This window comes from Cervus elaphus, chromosome 24, assembly GCF_910594005.1.
Source record: "Cervus elaphus chromosome 24, mCerEla1.1, whole genome shotgun sequence".
In the NCBI taxonomy this organism is placed as follows: Eukaryota; Metazoa; Chordata; class Mammalia; order Artiodactyla; family Cervidae; genus Cervus; species Cervus elaphus.
In genome coordinates, this window is record NC_057838.1 from 17462240 (window position 1) to 17484200 (window position 21961).

The following is a 21961-nucleotide window of genomic DNA, read 5'->3' on the forward strand; positions in this document are numbered from 1 at the left end:
GGAGCAGACTTCCTGGGAAGCAGTGTTGAGGCTGAGCCTGCTGGGCGCGCTGGGCCCCTGGTACCCAAGGCAGAGCATTGCTCCCCTCTGGCAGACAGGATGTCAGGGGGAAAGGTGATAGGGTCATCATGACAGAAGAGTGACAGCAAGTTAAATAGGGGTGATGGGATGACACCACAGAGGAAGCTGAGAGCAGTTCTGAGAATGAATAACTCTGACAACAATTCAAACAGTGCAGCTCTTAGACTTCTGCAACATCTGGGAAAATCTGCACATGGTTTGGTTTGTTTGATTTGAGAACTGGCTAAATGCTCTAAGGGGTCTCATGATGGAAAACCTCCAGCATTTGTACCAATCATGTAATTGTCACAGATCCAGTCCAATGGAGTTTTGTGTTGTTGTTGCTATTTATAGCATTTATTCTTTCTGGGTGACTTTGGGTGTATCTGATGTTCTAAAAACCAACTTGCAAATTCAGCACCACATGAAAATTCTGACATGAATGCGAGTTTCTGCTTCAGCGAGTTACTATGTGTCAGACACTGCTTAATAACACTGTAAGTTAGGTGCAGTTACAACGATTTTTAAAATTAGAAGATTGAGCTCCTAGAGGAGGAGGGAGTTTTTCCAAGTATTCTACTACTACTTAAACAATAAAATACTGGGCCTGGGACTTACAGCCTGACTACAACAGCTATTCTTTGATTTCTCTTCCTGCTTCTAACATTTCTAAAAAACAAGTCTGAGTGGTTTTAAACCTTTGTGGTGGAGCATAAAGATCCTGGGAACATCAAAGTCAAGCCATGCTTAGAACTTCTTCCTGGGATGCTGACAACCCACACAAAAGTTTTCAGATACAACATCATGTACTTAAAAATACAGCTTAATCAACTTGGGAAACAAATCTTGGGGTCAAGGTTTATATATGAAAGCCAGGATTTTTTTTTTTTGAAAGCTAAGATTTTTAAAGCTTGTGAATAGATCGATCCAAATAGTGTGGCAACTTGAAAAATCATATGATTAAATCTTTAGTTTTAAGTCCAAGTGAATATAAACATGGAAGAGGAGAGGTATTTTATCAGCCCCAGAATGAAGAAAAATGATTCCAGCCAGGGAATAGAAACTTCAAGGAATTTCTACAACATAGAACACAGATCAGGAGCAGACCTGGGCACATGGTAACATTTGACAGGTTGGTAATTTAGTGCCCCTTCAAATCCATGTTCTCTAGTATCTGGCAAGAATTTATTTGTAAATGACATGAAGGATTGCCCAAGCTGGGGGCAGGGGTTAGGGTTATGGGTCTTAGTCTCCCCCAATTTCCAACATGTGCTTCCCAGGTAGCAATTAATAGGAGCCTTCCCGTAGAGCCTTCCCCTTTCCAAAGCTGTTCAATGATAATCTCTTGTTACATGAGCAGGCCTCTCATGGATTTAACCCTGCTTTAAGCCGGGTATTCCTTCTGACCATGTAGAGTTGGTCTTTCCTGCTGCATCCTTCTGTCTTAGTGTTTACAGATGAGGACTGTTTCCTACAATTCTGGTGAGCACTACTTTCTCCCCCAGGGAATATTGATAAATGCAGTTGTCTTCTTTTGCATGTTTCCAGTAATATTTTTGCTCCACATTGATGCACCTCCCAGCATTTGAGCTTGGTGACCCTTCAAGCCTCCTCTGATCCAAATGACACTAATTTGAAAGAAAATACAATCTGTACCCCCACCTCACTGCTTGCAGACAGCAAGCAATTGGAAAAAATATTAAGCTAAAGGCTAGTTTCTTTTCTAATCTGAAGCAAATATGCACTGGAATGAGCGGGAAGTGTGAGGGAGAGGACAGTGAGGCACATTTTAATCTCACCAAGTCTTGAGGACATACTGCAAGAAATGCGGGGCTGGAGGAAGCTGGGACCTGGTGTGTCACACACTCTGTATTTGCACATGGCGCCTTAGAAGGTGTCAGGGCAGCTTCCGGGAAAGGACAGGGTGCCAGGGAAAGGGCTTGGCCTGCCTGTCACACGGCTGCCAACACAGTGGAAAAGCCTCTGCAGACACACCAAGTGCCCTACAGCCAAACCAAAACAGGTCAAACAAACAAAACCAAAATCCTGCTCTTATCCCTTCCTCTACCGCTACCTTCTGGCTGCTGAACCAAATCAAAGTTCAGTGAAAATAAACTTTCCCTTCTTTCTCCACACTTATCACCTTTTCTAGAATCTCTCTCTCATCCCAGTGCTGGGAGAAAAAGAATCTCTCTCAATGAAAACTAACAGAAGAAAGGGTGAGACACTTAAAAACTATATTTAAATTAATAAATAATTTAGTGATAACTTAATAAAGATAATGAATCAAAGCAAATGTATTACTATCACTCACAAGCACTATAAGAAGATACAGAGAACAGATGGGTGGTTGCCGGGGGGGTGGGTTGGGAGGTTGGGATTAGCAGACACAAACAGTTACATATAGGATGGATAAACAACAAGGTCCTACTGTATATCGTGGGGAGCTATATTCAATATCCTGTGATAAACCATAATGGAAAAGGATATGTATAGCTGAGTGACTCTGCTGTACAGTCAAAGTTAAACACAACATTGTAAATCAGCTATTGTTGTTCAGTAACTCAGTCATATCTGACTCTTTGTGACCCCATGGACTGCAGCACACCAGGCTTCCCTGTCCTTCACCATCTCCTGGAGGTTGCTCAAACTTATGTCCACTGAGTTAGTGATGCCATCCAACCATCTCGTCCTCTCTTGTCCCCTTCTCCTCCTACCTTCACTCTTTCCCAGGATCAGGGTCTTTTCTAAATCAACTACAGCTCAATAAAGTAAAATTTAAAAGTACTATAAGAAAAATGAGAAAAATCTCTAACAAGTATTCTCAAAGACAACAGATATTATATCTATGAAATTTCAATACAGAAAGGAAAAGTTGGAGTTAAACATGTTCATGGTTATAACCGCTACATGAATATGACTGATAAATTAAAAAATATGATGAAGCAATGGAAAACACAGGAGAATGTTTAGAAATTTAAATCAGTGAAGAAGAAAAAAGCACAAGACCTCTTGTCTAAGTCACAGGAGAAAGGGAGTGGTCACCAGCACTCTTTTCTAAAAATTTTTAATTCTCGGCTCAGGTTCCAAGATAAAACCAAGAACGCCCAGTTCAACTTGAATACCAGTTAAATGACGAATTTTTTAAAACATATGTATAAATATGCCTGAAATACTGCACTGGGGAATATTTATAATAAAATTCACTTACTTAAATGAAATTAATATTTACATGGGGATTCTGTAGTTTCATTTGTTAATTTCCAGCAACCCTACTCTGTCCTTGGGGTTTGATGGGATATGTTTCCTCACCTCCTGAAGAAGCTAGGTGTGACCACGCCACCGGCTCTGGCCAAAGACAGGACAGTGGTGGGGGTCTGAGTCACTTCCAATGGGAAAGTGCTACGAGCCAATGAAAAACTTGTCAGTAGAAAGCCCAATCAACACACCTAAGACAATTAGTATGCGGGGGAAATAAACCTTTGTGGATATAAACCACTAAAATCTGGGGATTATTTGTGACTGCAGCATAATCTAGTCTAAAATATTAGATAGATTATGAGTAAAAACATAAGAGCTGACTCATTAGAAAAGAGCCTGATGCTGGGGAAGATTGAAGGCAGAAGGAGAAGGGGATGACAGAGGATGAGATGGTTGGATGACATCACCAACTCGATGGACATGAGTTTGAGCAAGCTCCAGGAGATGGTGATGGACAGGGAAGCCTGGCATGCTGCAATCCATGGGGTCACAAAGAGTTGGACACAACTGAGTGACTGAGCAATAACAAGAAAATACAAGAGTAATGATAGAGTTGGGAAAACAGATACATGTAATTAACATTGCAAACACACTTCCACCCACAATTTATTTACCAGACCTAGTCACAGGTCCCACTCAGGAGTAACAACAGGTACAACCCTACTCTGCCCCTGAAAGACGGGAGAACCAGGAACGAAGTGAATACTACTAGCATGCTTACACAGAGATGAAAGGATGCAGCAGGGAAGAAAAAATTTCTAAATAAAAAGGTTTAAAAGTCTGACAACAAAAGTTAGAGAAATGTAAAAGTCTAGGTATTAGTAAATATGTTCAATAAAATAAGAATATTTAGAAACAAAAGGTAAAAGCTAATTATCTTCAATATGCAAAAACATTTTAAATTTATGGCCATTAAATTATTCCCTCCTGTCATTATGAGAAACTTGGTTTTATTTATTTTGGGGGTGCTGGGAACTTTGTACCTCTAGTTTTTTTTTCCCAGCCTCTTTTTCAAACCAAAGCTGCCAGATGGCATCGTTCTGACCAATAGGAAGTATTAATAATTGGAAGTTACTGTGAATGGGGCTCCAGAAGAATGGTGTGAACCCCAAAGAGACAAGTTTTTGCTTTTTGTCCTTTCCCTTCCTCTTACCTGGAGCACATCTATGATGCTGGAGGTGGCACATCCATTTGAGACAATAAGGAAATAAGCAGGAGACTAAAAGCTGTGAGCGAAGGAATGAATGAAACGACAAAAGGAACTTGGATATGGATTTATTTTTATGATTGAAATAAAAGCTCTAATTACTAAAGGCACTGTAGGATAAACAGTCTTTTAAAAGAAGCCAAGTTATACCTGTCAAAGGGGTTCCTCTGGGCCTTAAGAAAGCTTACTCTAGAAGTTTATCCTAGGATCCCACTATTAATGCTTTATTAAGTACTTTCCTATAGCTAAGCTTACAAAAATTTTGGAGTAATTATTTCTGGTTCTTATTCCAGTATGATGTGTTATTTGTTTTCAACCAGTCTTTCTGAGTATCTCTATAATGTCTACTTTTGAAAGAATTCTTGTAGATGTTGTAAATTTAATTTTACCACAAGTTAAATAAAACATCAAGTGTGTATTTGTAATGCTAAAATGTAAACGAAGTCAAATATAATTCTTAGCAGATACACACATCAAAAAGAGAAATTTAAAATGCTAAGCTAAAGTGGGTGAAGTATATCAGTAGACACATTTGCCTTTATAAAGACAAATTCAAATCTATAATAAAATGAGAGAATATCCTGTATTGATAGTGGGGGTGTGTCTTGTCGAATTACAGCTATAACTGTGTTGGGAGAATAATGTGGTTTACTGTTGGTGAAAATTGTTTTGGGGAGTACACAGAAGATTTTTATATTATGCATGTTTCTGACAAGCAATTCCATTTTTATAAATTTATCCTACGGATGCACTCAGCATAGGTGTAACAGAATGTTCTGAAGGTCTTTATTAATAATAATGAAAGTGAAGTTGCTCAGTTGTCTCCGACTCTTTGCAACCCCATGGACTGTAGCCCACCAGTCTCCTCTGTCCATGGAATTTTCCAGGCAAGAGTACTGGAGTGGGTTGCCATTTCCTTCTCCAGGGGATCTTCCCGACCCAGGGATCAAACTCAGGTCTCCCGCATTGCAGGCAGACGCTTTACCATCTGAGCCACAAGGGAAGCCAAAATCTTAAGATAAACTTGCCCCAAATCAAGGTTTGTTAAATGAATCAGAGTCATTTTATCAGTTTAAGTACATATAAATAATTAAATCAGAAAAAGTTGCAGGTACGGTGTTTGAATTAACATGCAGAAGTCCAGGCTATAAATGCCATATATAACACACATTCATGCATATGCATAACTTTCGGAGCACAACCATACTATATGTAAATTGTTTTTTAAAATTAAATATAGGATACTCTATCATTTAGTATATTTACATTTACCACATTTTCTTAATATTAAGTTTCCTAGAGTTCCCGACAGTTTTTCATACAGAGAAGTTTTACAGTGGTTTAGCTCATCTGCCTGCTTTTTGTGCTTTTTTCTCTTACTGTTAATTTTTCTTCCTTCTCCCCATCCTGAGGTTAGATATACATATAACCAAATTTTATTCCTTTAAAAACAGTTTTAGGACTTCCTTGGTGGTCCAATGGTTAAGAACCCACCTGTTAATGCAGGGGACATGGGTTCAACCCCTGGTCTGGGAAGACCCCACAGGGGATGGGACAACCAAGCACCTGCATGGCAACTCCGGAGCCCACGCTCTAGGGACACGCTCCACGAGGGAGGGCGGCCCATGCACTGCAGCCAAAGCCCACGCAGCAGTGAAGGCCTAGCAGAGCCAAACATCAACAGACAAAGGGTGCTTTCTAAGTTTCATTTTTTTGGCCCCCAACCCTTTCAATACTTCTAGAAATGTAATATTAAGAAAGAATGTGGTAAATGTAAATATACTAAATGATAGAGTATCCTATATTTAATTTTAAAAAACAATTTACATATAGTATGGTTGTGCTCCGAAAGTTATGCATGTGCATAAATGCGTGTTATATATGGCATTTATAGCCTGGACTTCTGCATGTTAATTCAAACACCGTACCTGCAACTTTTTCTGATTTAATTATTTATATGTATAATTGTAAAATTTAAACTGATAAAATGACTCTTGATTCATTTAACAAACCTTGATTTGGGGCAAATTTATCTTAAGATTTTGGCTTCCCTTGTGGCTCAGATGGTAAAGCGTCTGCCTGCAATGCGGGAGACCTGAGTTTGATCCCTGGGTCGGGAAGATCCCCTGGAGAAGGAAATGGCAACCCACTCCAGTACTCTTGCCTGGAAAATTCCATGGACAGAGGAGCCTGGTAGGTTACAGGTATAGTATGGGGTGAGGTAAAAATTAAGATTTTTTTAAAGTTAATTTATCAGCCAATTTTCCTTATTCAACTTTATGAATGAAATATTTTTTTGTACATATCCTTGTATGGGCATATGTTAAACTGGCCATGTACCTGGAAATCAGAAATCCGAGCAGAATAATAAAACCTTCCAGTGATTCTCCTAAATGACTTTAGGCAGATCTATCACTGGCCAGGATCCTCCATCCCACAGCGGTAAGATAAAAACATCCCTTGCTTTTTTATCTGTCAAGCTTACATGAAATAGAACACTAGCTGCATTTGACTACAACTGTCAAAACAAGATAATGGATGGCTTATTTGGACAGATCAAATTGTGGTAAGATTTCCTGTCTCCCCAGTAACTACCTTTCTTTACTCCATTCTAAAGCCCAAGGGATACATTTGATTGGCGGATAGAAAATAATCAAGGAAGAAATATCAAGGGATGGCAGACTGGGGGTTTGAGGTGGGGATGAAGACATAGTCCCGTGGATGCCTCTGATGTTTGAGAAGCTGAAGTGCCCTCTGGATCAGAATGCTGCAGGGCGAGCCTGCAGATGCAGAGTCCAGACAAACTAGCCGCCACTGCTGTGGGGCTGGGTGGGCACTCCAGGTACGTTCAGAGTTGCGTCTCCTTGTTATTGAGAAGATGGTCTCTGAAAAGTGGTGGAATTCCGTTTGCATTTTCCTGTTCATGTCCAACCTCATGACTCTTGATTCCTGTGTAAACACAATTCTCCCTCTGGCCACAGAGGTCACCCACACAAGCCTGAAGTGACAGGATGATACACCATTTGGAAGTCATCTTTCGAGATGACTACTGCCGTAGTCCCAGGAAGCCCTGACATCACAGGGTGTGAGGGAGGAGGTGCTTTTGAAGTGGCTGAAAGGTCATTCCTTCCTACACAAGGCTTTCTGGAATTATCGTCTAGGAGGAAAATGACTTCTTGCCAACTCTAATACATGTTCAAACTCAAGGTGCAGCCTCAGATGTCCAGGTAGATAGAAAGGAAAAAAAAGCATACCTCTGATGACTGTTCTTTTTTTTCCCTTTTGCCTTATTATTTTATTCTATTTAGGAAATAAAAAGGTTTCTTACAAGTAACCAAAGAGGAAATGGTGAAATATATAACATTAGCATTTTTATTAGGATTTATGGATTGGCTAACTTCAAGTTTCAGTGATTAAGCTTTAGACAAAGAAATAACTAAAATAATTACATTTGCAGTATACAGACAGTGCTTTTAAAGCTACTAAAATTCAGTTCAATCGGTATTTTTTTGAGTACTGCCATTTGGCCAAGCACTATACCTAAAGAAAAGCTTATTTAATTTATATGCAGAGTACATCATGAGAAATGTTAGCCTGAAAGAAGCACAAGCTGGAATCAACATTGCCCGGAGAAATATCAACAACCGCAGATCTGCAGATAACACCACCCTTATGGCAGAAAGTGAAGAAGAACTAAACAGCCTCTTGATGAAAGTGAAAGGGGAGAGTGAAAAAGTTGGCTTAAAACTCAACATTCAGAAAGCTATCATGGCATCTGGCCCCATCACTTCATGGCAAATAGATGGGGAAACAATGGAAACAGTGATAGATTTTATTTTTTTGTGCTCCAAAATCACTGCAGATGGTGACTGAAGCCATGAAATTAAAAGACACTTGCTCCTTGGAAGAAAAGCTATGACCAACCTAGAAAGCATATTAAAAAGCAGAGACATTACTCTGCCAACAAAGGTCCGCTTAGTCAAAGCTATGGCTTTTCCAGTAGTCATGTATGGATGTGAGAGTTGGACTATAAAGAAAGCTGAGCACCAAAGAATTGATGCTTTTGTTTTTTTTTTTTTTTTTTTTAATTTTTTTTTTTTTTAATTTTTTTATTAGTTGGAGGCTAATTACTTCACAACATTTCAGTGGGTTTTGTCATACATTGATATGAATCAGCCATAGATTTACACTTATTCCCCATCCCGATCCCCCCTCCCACCTCCCTCTTCACCCGACTCCTCTGGGTCTTCCCAGTGCACCAGGCCCGAGCACTTGTCTCATGCATCCCACCTGGGCTGGTGATCTGTTTCACCATAGATAGTATACATGCTGTTCTTTTGAAACATCCCACCCTCACATTCTCCCACAGAGTTCAAAAGTCTGTTCTGTATTTCTGTGTCTCTTTTTCTGTTTTGCATATAGGGTTATCATTACCATCTTTCTAAATTCCATATATATGTGTTAGTATGCTGTAATGTTCTTTATCTTTCTGGCTTACTTCACTCTGTATAATGGGCTCCAGTTTCATCCATCTCATTAGGACTGATTCAAATGAATTCTTTTTGACAGCTGAGTAATATTCCATGGTGTATATGTACCACAGCTTCCTTATCCATTCATCTGCTGATGGGCATCTAGGTTGCTTCCATGTCCTAAATGTAATACCAGAAACTATAAAACTCCTAGAGGAGAACATAGGCAAAACACTCTCTGACATAAATCACAGCAAGATCCTCTATGACCCACCTCCCAGAATATTGGAAATAAAAGCAAAACTAAACAAATGGGATCTAATGAAACTTAAAAGCTTTTGCACTACAAAGGAAACTATAAGTAAGGTGAAAAGACAGCCGTCAGATTGGGAGAAAATAATAGCAAATGAAGAAACAGACAAAGGATTAATCTCAAAAATATACAAGCAACTCCTGAAGCTCAATTCCAGAAAAATAAATGACCCAATCAAAAAATGGGCCAAAGAACTAAACAGACATTTCTCCAAAGAAGACATACAGATGGCTAACAAACACATGAAAAGGTGCTCAACATCACTCATTATTAGAGAAATGCAAATCAAAACCACAATGAGGTACCATTACACGCCAGTCAGGATGGCTGCTATCCAAAAGACTACAAGCAATAAATGCTGGAGAGGGTGTGGAGAAAAGGGAACCCTCTTACACTGTTGGTGGGAATGCAAACTAGTACAGCCACTATGGAAAACAGTGTGGAGATTCCTTAAAAAACTGGAAATAGAACTGCCATATGACCCAGCAATCCCACTTTTGGGCATACACACTGAGGAAACCAGATCTGAAAGAGACACGTGCACCCCAATGTTCATTGAATTGATGCTTTTGAACTGTGGTATTGGAGAAGACTCTTGAGAGTCCCTTGGACTGCAGGGAGATCCAACCAGTCCATCCTAAAGGAAATCAGTCCTGAGTATTCATTGGAAGGACCATTGCTGAAGCTGAAATTCCAATACTTTGGCCACCTGATGTGAAGAGCTGACTCATTGGAAAAGACCCTGTTGCTGGGAAAGATTGAAGGTAGGAGGAGAAGGGGATGACAGAGGATGAGATGGCTGGATGGCATCACCAACTCATTGGACATGAATCTGAGTAAACTCCGGGAGTTGGTGATGGACGGGGAGGCCTGGCATGCTACAGTCAATGGGGTCGCAAAGAGTCGAACACAACTGAGCAATTGAACTGGATTGAACTGAAAGGAAAGAAGAATAATGATTCTTGGTTCCTGCCCTCTCAAATATTTCAGTATGGTCATTATAGAAAGAATTTAAACTGAGTATCTTATATGTTAGTTAAATGTGAATGTTCCTGTTATTTCAGAGTATCAGCTAAAGGTCCCAAACTAAGAGTCAGAGGAGCTAATAAGCAACCCCACATTATAAAGTAAGTTATAAGACTGTAAATTGGGGAAATCAGAAGCTACTCATGCCACTGTTTAGAAAATTCGCCATTTCTTTGAAACTTAAATATAGAGTCACCCTATGATTCTGAAATTCCTCACCTTGTTATTTAGCCAAAAGAAATGAAAACATATGCCCGTAAAAAGGCTTGTGCCCAAATGTTCATAGCAGGTTTATTCATAGTAGCTTGAGAAACTGAAAACAACTCAAATATTCATCAACATGTGAATGGATAAACAAATGATAGTATATCCACACATTGAGCACTACTCACTAATAAACAAACCACTGAAAATGCAACAAAAATATAGATGACTATGCCAAGGTAATGAAGGCTGACTCAAAAGAATACATATCCTTGATTCCACATATCTAAAATTCTAGAGTGGATACTTTAAATGGGCACATGCTATTATATGTAAAATGTACCATAATAAAGTTGTGTTTTGAAAGATCCAGTTGTGCCAAATTAGTTCTCCCAATTATGTAAGAAGAAAATGAAGAATTCAGAGGGACATGTTTCTCAGAATCCCCCATGCAGACCATTGCTCAGCTCTTACCCTGAGATTACCCTATAATTGCAAGTAGAAGTTGGGAAAGTGATTGTCTGGCTTTTCAACATAGGTCATGAGCCTTGGGCAAAGGAGAAAAGGTTGGAAAAGGCTGTTTAATTAGCCATACAACAAGGTTTTACCCAGAAGATATTCCCATAGCGTTAGAGGGAGATGACTAAGGCTTGAAATGGAGGTGTGGAAATTGAACAAGAGAGTAGGAAATGTGTTAAAGATATATTTGGATGGAAAAAATCTGTAGAATGTCATGAATGAAAGATGTAGGTTGGCTAGAATAAAAAGCCACTGATGTCTTTCAAGTTGGGTGATTGTTAGGTAACGATGAACATAAAATGAATTTAGAAACAGAAAAGAGATAAAACATTTTTCAAAGCGGAAAATCACAGGTTAAGTTCAAAGCTGAATATGGCAGTTTTGTTCTGAAAGAGGTAGAAGTTAGCATATGGCATGGAATTGTGAGATAGCTATTATATAATTATTGTTGTTGTTATTCATAAGAAGACATGTTTGCATGGAATCTTTATGCTTCTGGGGAAAAATAAAACTAGTAATTACAATACAGTTTAAGATATAATAGGGAATTTTGTGGATTAATTGCAGAAAATACAGAGAGATCAAAGGGTCTGACAATGAAATTAGCACTGAACAAGAGGAAGGATAGTACCCCTAAAGTCACAGCTAAAAATGGTAAAATCTCTAGACTGTTCAGTTATATGAGTCAATAGTTTCCCTTATTTATGTGCATATGTATTAGTCACTCAGTTGTGTCCGACTCTTTGTGACCCCCATGGACTGTAGTTTGCCAGGCTCCTCTATCCATGGGATTTCCCAGGCAAGAATACTGGAGTGGGTTGCCATGTCCTAGTCCAGGGGATCTTCTTGACCCAGGAATTGAACCTTCCTGGGTCTCCTCCATTGAGGGCAGATTCTTTACCATCTGAGCCAGTCATATGTTTTTATGATGATAAAAATAAAAGATTGATCCCAAAACACGTGCCCTGATTTCAGAGAAAAACACACATTTTGGCACTGCCAGTTATGAGTTGAGTGATCCAGAAGTCATTTAAGTTCTCATCTGTGTCACGGTGGTGACAATGATTAGCTCAGAGAACTGATGTCCAATCACATGAGATAAGAAGGTCCAACCAGCAGAAGGCGCAGTGAGGCTTAATCATCTTTGTTGCTACTAACTGTCCTCACTCATAACGAGACCTGAAATATTAAACTGCACTCAGTACCTCTCAGTTGCCCTATGTCAATACACAGGTTAATAGTTCTTATCACATAGCTTGAAAATGACTGAAGAAAACAGTAGGTGAAAAGCTCTCAGCAAAACGTCAGAAACATCACTAAGTACAAAGCAGTCACTATTATTGTTTTCCTAAACTCCTAATGGTCACCTGCTCCTGTATTCTTGCCTAGAAAGTCCCAAGGACAGAGGAGCCTGGGGGCTACCTCCACGGGGCTGCAAAAGAGCTGGACACCGTTTAGTGGCTAAATAGCGACAACAATACTCCCAAACACCTCTCTTCACTTCTCCTGAAGTATTTTCCTGCACTCCAGACTTTCAAAGCCAAATGGAATGAAGCCACTGTCGTGACTTAAAATCTTTAATAACATCCCAGTATATTAGGAGGAATACCTAAAGCCATACTGTGGCTAAAGAGGCCTGTAAGCAGACTTTCCCGATGGTCAAGTGGTTAAGAATCTGCCTGCCAGTGCTGGGGACACAGGTTTGATCCCTGGTCCAGGAAGATCCCACATGGCACAGAGCAACGGAGCCCATGCACGACAACTACAGAAGTTCACACTCCCTAGAGCCACGCTCCACAACAGGAGGAGCCACCGAAATGGGAATTCCGAGCACCGTGCCTGGAGAGTAGCTTCTGCTCACCACAATTAGAGAAAGTCTGCGTGCAGCCACAGAGATCCAGAGCAGCCAAAAACAAATAAATAATTGCAAATGTATACGTGTGTGTGTGTGTGTGTGTGTGTGTGTGTGTGTGTGTGTCCTGTAAGGATTCAGGGAAGCAGGTGCAGGAAGAAGCAGGCTGCTGTCCTGTCCCTGGGACTTGTTGACTCTCTGGGCTCCTGCCTGTGTAATCCAATGAACAGACCTGTTCTCTCTCGCCCTGATTTTGTTCTTTGTATGTGCAGTTCCCAGTGGGGATTGTGGGGTGGACTAGAGAAGGCCCAGTTATCCTCAGGTATCAAAACCTAAAAATTTGTAAAAGAGCTTGGCATTTCTGTGCAGATGAGTGGTTTTTTCCCTAACAGAAGGCTCCACTTTCAGAGCATGTTTTCAGATCAGAATGAAGGACCACAGGAACCAAAGCAGATTACTGAGGGGGTTTTCCTGAAATCAGATCTAATAATAGCTTGAGCAAAGGAGAATTCTGTTATCCCTTTGTTCGTTTTATTTTTATCATTCTCTCATGTTTTTCTTCCCCCAAACAGCTCTCGGTATTTCAGTTCTAAGTGTTGAGTATTTACTTGAAATTTTTCTGATGGGACTGGAGCCATCTGTTTCTTGATGTGTGTGCTTTAGAAGACTACTCTTTATACCTGTTATCCCTTAATTCAGAGGAGATTGTTTCATCTGTGTCTGCCCCTGCCTTCTGTGTCTGGATTGACCCACTTTGCATCAGTTGCCAGACATGTTCTTCTGTTTCCTTTTTTTTTGTTTTTTCTGTAGCAGTGCAGCAATAATCTTAATGAACCACTGTGTTTTAATAGTCAGTTTAGGCTGACTATTAAAATAAAATAGTGCACTATAAAACCACAGCATAGATGAGCAACTTCTAAAGGATGGATCCCAAGAAGATGGTGTTTTTTTCAAGGGACAGCAGAGGGCACAGGGTTTGACAGAGAAGGGAGGATAGTCTGTCTGTCCTGGATCATGGCCCTAACATTCACTCTGTTATTTATCTTTCGGGCTGGTGTCTGTCTGTTCACTAGGTTACTCAAAGGAAAATCACTGACACTTGTCAAAATGGTAAGGAACACTCTGTCCAAAACTATAGTGATAAGGGCATTGCAATAGAGGAGAGAAATCAAGTTCAATTCTGAACACAACAAAGACAGCTGGGGGTTTACAGTCAAGAAGAAGGGTGAAGGGGGTCAGTGGATGGAAAATTACTAAGAAGAGACATCAAGGGTTTGGGGAGAGTCCCTGCTAAACTGACCTCACAGGATTCGTGTGAAGGACAGATCATGGATATAGACATCAAATGTAGGTGATCTGATAGAAGATCTGATGATGAGGGAGGGGAAGACTCTTGGCAAAGATTGTGCTGGACAGGGCAATGTTGGACCAAGTTGAAAAAGAGGACTCAGAGGAACCTGACTGAAGTCTGATCAAGGGGAGCCTTTGTAACCAGGTGGCCAGGACCAGGTGTCTGTAAACAAGACATCACTGGGACTTCCCTTGCAGCTCAATGGCTAAGACTTCACCTTCCAACGCAGAGAGTGTGGGTTCAGTCCCTGGGTGGGGAGCCAAGATCCCAAATAAGTGCATGTGTGCTCAGCCGCTTAGTCATGTCTGACTCTGTGTGACCCCATGGCCTGTAGCCCACCAGGCTCCTCTGTCCATGGAATTTTCCAGGCAGTAATATTGGAGCAGTTTGCCACTTCCAACTCCAGGTGATCTTCCCGGTCCAGGGATCGAACCCACGTCTCTTGCAACTTCTGCATTGGCAGGAGGATTCTTTACCTCTAGTGCCACCTGGAAAGCCCAGATCCCATATGACTTGAGGCCAAAAAACCAAAACATAACACGTAAGCAATACAGCAACAAATTCAATGAAGACTTTAGAAATGGTCCACATCAGAAAAAAAAAAAAAATGTCTTAAAAAATAAAAATCAAGATACCACTAAATGAGATAATGTAAGCCTGTTATCTGGTATGGTGTCATCTGAATTCCAGCTCAGTCCTGCCCAGAAAGCACTGAAGGATCCATATGGAATTTCCATATGGAATTTCCAAGGGAATCTGTATGACCTTAGGCAGAGCACTAGAACCGCCTTCATGTTAATTTAGACCTAGGAGACACAATGAGATCCCTTGCTGGTGCTTATTAACAACCCAAGTAAGAAGGGACCTTTAGCAAAATTTGGAATAGAGTATGTTTTCATTTTTGCATTTCACTTTTGCCTAAATGCTGACCAAGTCCCATTTTGACCTCACACTACTTTCTGACTGCTACCCAAATTTTAGATTTCTCTCTACGTCTCCTTCCAAAAATTTTTAAAGAATTTTTCCACAATTCCTCACACATACCAAGTGACAATTTGCATATAAAAAAGAACCCCCTGGATGTAACACTTGAACTGGAAGATACAACACGTGCCATGGAGTAGTATGGTAATATTGTCAGAGAAACAGCTTAGGTCCTGGGAAGAGGGAAGGCTTTGGTCTCCAATAAATCATATCATATAGGTTTTGGCCTACTCTGTGAATTTACAAAATTTATCTTGATCTAGACTCCTGGAATCTTTATCTCAGAGAAGATTGAACAGTTGAGAGCCTTCAGAAAAGATCATTTTATACCTTCATCCATGCTCTTTTTCTCTAAAATCCTGGCTCAGGCAATACCACATCAAGAGTTAATAAAAACAGACAGGAATCAGGGAAATTCTAGACAAGCTCACACTTGACAAGTCTGAAGCTAACTGGCTAGAGGTTTTTTCATTAGAATATTTTTCTGAGCTGTAATCTGTCAATTATAAATTCCATCAAGATGCGAGACTTTGCATTGAGTAAATCTATAAGCCAGACTTTATAGAAATCGGATCGAGCTTGTGTATGTGACCCAATGTTGATTTCTATGCAGCCGTGTTTATGTGTGCTTGATGAGGAAACGCTAATTACAAATATTAAAATAGGTCCTCAGAGAGGAGCAGCTTAGTATGTGTTCACAGTCTTCATCTTCAGGAAATGGTCTTGTTTTAGAGATGGTATACACTCTGATGTGATGTGTCTGCCCCTCTCTGCACAAGTCTGTTTTTCTCAACCCACTTTCTATGAATAGTTCTCAGTCTCTTACAGTGCCTTTGAGAGAAGAGAACATGAAAGTTCAACACAAAGTGAGAAGTTGAAAATGCCAGTGCTAGAGGAAGACGGCGGAAGAAAACTTAAAAACAACCCAGGAGAATTCCATGGGCTAATGGTGATACCTTCAGTGACCCTAAAGGGCTGTGGATAATTCCTATTGTCTACACGAGGCAGGCGGGTGTTTCTCCAGCAGAGCTCAAGTGACTGAGAGTCAACTCCGTACGCAGGGACTTTAAGTGCTGACATCCTAATGAGATCTATAAACCGCAGAGACAGGGTATGGCTTCTTCTACACTGAGTATTAGCCATGCTCTCAAAAGAGATTTAGCAGTCAGCAGTTGCCAAATAGGATGCTTTCAGACTGTACTTTGCTTCCTTTAATCACAATAAGATGGAAATTGTGGGAAAACAAAGAGCAGAAAGCAGTCCTTCCCGTGGCTTTTATTTCCTATTAAATGCAGTGAGAAGCAATATCCTTATATTAGTTGTTCTGCCTGCAGCACTTGGCTTCCAGGGGGTCGCTTCAACTCTCTGTGCATCCTCAAGTCCAGGGTCAGCACCTCCCACTCCGTGATCAGGAGCAGAAATCACGGGACTGTGCCCCACGCCAGCCACAGAACCTCTTAGAGTCGTTCATTCCAGCAAAGGGACAGAGATTATAGGAGCCGCAGTGAAGCAGAATTACAACTTCCTTCTCTCTATTGATATATTCTCCCCTAATTTATCAAAAAGTTCAAACAAATAAGAGTACTGTGCAAATAGGTGCTTCCTGGAGCTGGGTGTCTATTTCTTTTCTGAGGTTAAAGAAATGTTTTCAGCTATTTTGTTGAAATATATTCTCGATCATTTTATCTCTTCTCCTTCTGGGCCCCCTATAGTTTGAATGTCAATGTATTTAATATTGTTCTAGAGGTTTGTGAGCTATCGTCATTATTTAAGTTCTTTTGGAAAATTTTTTTACTCAGATTAGGTAATTTCTACTAATTTTTACTCCAGTTTGCTGATATGGTCCTTTGAATGATCTAATGTACTATTGATTCTCTGTAGTGTATTTTTCATTTTCTATAAAATTTTTTTAAAAATTGCTATATTCTTCAGCTTGGTTTAGCAATTTTTTATATTTTCTAACTCATTAAACTTCTGACTGTGTTCATCCACTCTTCTCCTGAGTCCACTGAGCATCTTTATGACTTTGAACTCTTTGTTGGGTAAATGGTTTATCTCTGCTTCCCTTAGTTCCTCCGGGGCTTTCTTTTATCCTCCGTCTGGAAAATACTCCTCTGTCTCCTCTTTGTGCCTGATTCTCTCGTTTACTTCTGTGTACTGTGTAGATGAGTTACACTGCTCAGTCTCAGAGAAGGGGCCTCAGGTAGGTGATGTTCTGTGGAGTTCAGCGACATGCTGTCCTCTGCTCACCAGCTGAGGGCTTTAGGGGAGTCCTCCACGAGATAGGTGCAGTCCCTGTGTTGCAATGAGGCCGCTCCCCTGGGGGTCCTGGTGGGAGGGGCTGCCCCGGCCTGGCTGGCAGCCAGCTTGCTGGCGGGCGGAGCCAGGTCCTAGTACAGGCGGCTGTGAGTCCAGGGGATCTTGAGTCTGTGCTGACCCACAGGTGGACAGGTGAGCCCCTGATGCTAATAGCCTGGAGAAGGGAATGCAAAGTAATGCTCATTTGCACCAGGGTTCTCACGGGAGAGAGGACTTCCAGAAATGGCTACCACCAGTGTCTGTGTCTCCGGGGCAAGCGCCAGTTGCTTCCTGCCTCTCTGGGAGCCTCTCCAAGATGAGTTAGTAGGTCTGACCCAGGGTTCTTTAAAAGCACTGTCTGCTATGCTAGGACTTGAAGTGTGTAAGATTTTGTGTGAGCCCTTCAGGTGTGGAGACTCTGTGTCTTCCAGCTCTTCTGGCCTTCAAAGCCAGATGTTGTGGGAGTCTCTTCCCAGTGCTGGACCCCCAGGCTGGGGAGCCTGAAGTGGGGCTTGGGCCGCTTGCTCCCTGGGGAGAACCTCTGCCATTGTGATCATCCTCTCATTTTTGGGTGACCTTCACAGGGGTGTAGGTCTTGACTAGACTGGACTCCATCCATATCATTTGGCTCCTTCTTTATATATTTAATTTTGGAGAAGGTTTTCTGCTGGTTTTCAGACAGTTCTCATTGATAAATGCTCTGTAGACAGTTGTAACTTTGATGTGCCCATGGGTAGAGGTGAGCTCAGAGTCTTCCTACTCCACCATCTTGGTTACTCATTTGTTTTATTTTTCTTCCTGCACTTCATTGTCAATGTTAAACCAGCTCAAAGCTCTCTTCATTGTTTCCAACCTAACTTGGCATCATTCTAGATCAAGCTTACGAGATTCCTTGGATGTTCAATCAAGATAATAGTGGCAGAGCATTCAGTGAATTTTAAAGTGATATAGACAGATAAGAAATTATTATTTTCTCTGGGCTAGACTTTTAAGTTTTTCATTTCAATCTTGGTGCCATTATAAGACAATGATGTACCATGATCCATAATTCTAAACTGGAAGGCACTCCCTTTTCCTTACAATTAGAAGATAAATAGAATTGAGCATACATATGTGATTTAAAATAATCATGACTGAAATGACTTTTCCTCAGAGGTAATAAAATAATTAAAATTTCTCAGACACACAGACATCTTTTCTCAGTAATTCCATAGAGAATCAAGTGCATTATTGACTGTCTTCAACTTGTAGTGAATCTTAAATGCTGTCTCAAATTATATCCAAGAGATTTGGCTTGTAATTCTGGTCTGGGGTTTTAAAAGTCTGCTGATGTCCCTACTGCCAAGTTTTAATTACTTCCTGCAGGGGGTCCTTCTCCTCTCAGTCCCTGAGATTATTCAGAAGAGACACATCTGCTCCATACTAAACCGAAATGAACTTCCAGCCACAAAGATTTTTTTTTCTCTCTCACTTCATTTTTTCCCCTCCATCCACTGAAGAATAAGGTCTGTTTTCTTTCAAAGCACTTCCTTTGCCTCTGAAACAATAGAAGCTCCTTACCTATCTTCAAAAAATCCCCAAGAGAACTTTTCTTGATATAATCTTAGAAAAGTGGGAGGTTTCATCTGTATGTAATGACTGAGGTTAATTAAATAAAACTCCATGGCCAGATTTGCCTGGAAAACTGAGAAAATGGTATATCTTTTGCAATCTGGTTCATCTAAAGAAGTAAAGTGACGGACTCTACTACAACAGAAGAGCTAATTAAGCTGAAAATGCACTATTTGCACCCCAACATTGTTTGCAGACAAAGTACTCAACAGTCCTGCACAGGCAATTAGGAAACAGGAAACTCCAAAATGCGTTAATTCTTTCAAAAATATAATCACTACAAGGAAACTTGTGAAGGAGGGGTGGGCAAGGGGTAGAGTCATAAAGCTAGAATTCACTGAGCATGGGGAGAGGGAACTTTGTCAGAAAAGACTTGTCCCTTCCTGGCTGGGTGACTGTGGGCAACTCATTTTAAATCCTGTGGCTATAAAAAGAAGAGCAAAGAAAAACAAGCAAACAAAAATGAAGACGTGGAGAAGAGACCTGTGCACACAGAGGGGAAGGGGGGGAAGGGAGGACTCGGAAGAGCAGCGCTGACACACACCGCCGCGTGTCAAAGAGCCAGCTAGTGGGGAGCTGCCCTGTCGCTCGGGGAGCTCAGCGCAGGGCTCTGTGATGACCGAGAGGCGTGGGGCGGGGGAGGGGTCAAGAGGGAGGGGGCACAGGCACACACAGAGCTGACTCATCTCGCTGCACAGCGGAAACCTAACGCCGTAGAGCAAACATACTCTAATTTAGAAAAGAAAGAAAACAAATCCCTGTGGCTCTGTCCCCTTACTTCCAGATGGGAATGGTACAAAACCACTTTCAGGTTTATAGCTAAAGTAAGATATACATAGCTTTTTTCATTTTTTTTTAACTTCTTATTTTGTATTGGGGTATACAGCCAATTAACAATGTTTCAGGTGAACGGTGAAGGGACTCAAGATATATATAGCTTTTGATAGCACTTTGAAAACTGCCTAGCACATAGCAGATCTGAGCTTTGGATTGTTTATAGTTGTTCTCCTCTGTTTGCTTTGGATTCTTTCTTCTCTATCAAGCACTGCCTTCAAATGGCTGATCCTAGTTTCTATTCCAGACCCAGACACCAAAAAGCCATTTGGAAGCACATTGTGCAGAGATGAGCTTCAGAACAAAGAGATGGCTTTGGACCAGCTCTTGGCCGAGAGACACTCAAAGGTTAGTCTGAAGGTCTTTGCTCAGAGGCATTTCTGTTTTTTTCAGAAATTACACCCAACTCCTGCCTGACTCATGATGCGAGGTGGCAGATGCCTAGCAGCCAGTAATAGGCCTAGTAGACTTAATCCTCAGGTTTTTCATCTTACATTCCATGTCCATCTTCTATTTTTCCATATGTCTCAACTTGAGGGCATCTGCTCCAGAAAAAAATTTTGGGGTCTCTTTGGGGGGAAGAAAGCTAACGTGGCTTATTAGGGTGAAAAAGGGGTCCGAGTTTATAAATGATTTATATAAAGTCTTCATTAATGATTTGGTTCAATTTTGATTTATGCATTCAACTAGCTTGTGGGAAATGCTATAATTGTTATTTTCCCCATATTCACTATTTTAAGAAAATCTTGGCCAAGATTTTATAATTTTCATATAGGGGAGGGAAGAGTAAGAGGGATTTCTGGTATGTATAGAAAAATATAGAGAATAATCAGAGATTAGCTCAAAAAGACATATAGAAATTTGGAGTATGTTTTTATTTTAGGCCTGGATCTAAACAGATGCACTCTCAAAATCCACTGTTAATTTTTTTCATGAAAAGAGACCTCTTTATACTTGTTCTTTCCCTCAGAGAATTCTGTGCTATGGTGGTTTTGTCTGTAAATTTTTTAATGTCCATCCTAATAAGAGGCAGTGTCACTTTTCCTCTCATGGAGTAGAACTTGATATTTCTGACATTTAACTTAGATGCAGAGTACATTATGCAAAATGCTGGGCTGATGAAGCACAAGCTGGAATCAACATTGCCGGGAGAAATATCAATAACCTAAGATATGCAGATGACACCACCCTTATGGCAGAAAGTGAAGAAAAACTAAAGAACATCTTGACGAAAGTGAAAGAGGCAAGTGAAAAAGCTGACTTAAAACTCAACATGCAGAAAACTAAGATCATGGCATCTGGTCCCATCACTTCATGGCAAATAGATGCAGAAACAGGGGAGACAGTGAGAAACTATTTTCTTAGGCTCCAAAATCATTGCAGATGGTGACTGCAGCCATGAAATTAAAAGACGCTTGCTCCTTGGAAGGAAAGCTATGACTAAACTAGACAGCATGTTAAAACGCAGAGACATTACTCTGCCAACAAAGGTCCGTCTAGTCAAAGCTACGGTTTTTCCAGTGGTCATATGGATGTGAGAGTTGGACTATAAGACTTTTTGAACTGTGGTCTTGGAGAAGACTCTTGAGAATCCCTTGGACTGGAAGGAAATCAAACCAGTCAATCTTAAATGAAATAAGTCCTGAATATTCATTGGAAGGACAGATGCTGAAGCTGAAACTCCAATACTTCTGGCCACTTTATGTGCAGAACTGACTGATTAGAAAAGACCCTGATGCTGGGAAAGATTAAAGGCAGGAGAAGAAGGGGATGACAGATGATGAGATGGTTGGATGGCATCACTGACTCAATGGACATGAGTTTGAGCAAGCTCCAAGAGTTGGTGATGACAGGAAAGCCTGGCATGCTGCAGTCCATGGGGCTGCAAAGAGTTGGATACACCTAAGCGACTGAACTGAACTGAACTGATCTCTGTTGGATAACTGAGGTTTGGAAGGGTGGTTATCTC

At 40.7% G+C, this 21961-nt stretch overlaps 1 long non-coding RNA gene across 1 annotated transcript in view; it reads right to left on the reverse strand.

The window, feature by feature from the left end:
• Positions 1-21961, reverse strand: part of LOC122682792 — a 163098-nt gene that overhangs the window by 47692 nt on the left and 93445 nt on the right. The gene's annotated exons all lie outside the window — the stretch shown is intronic.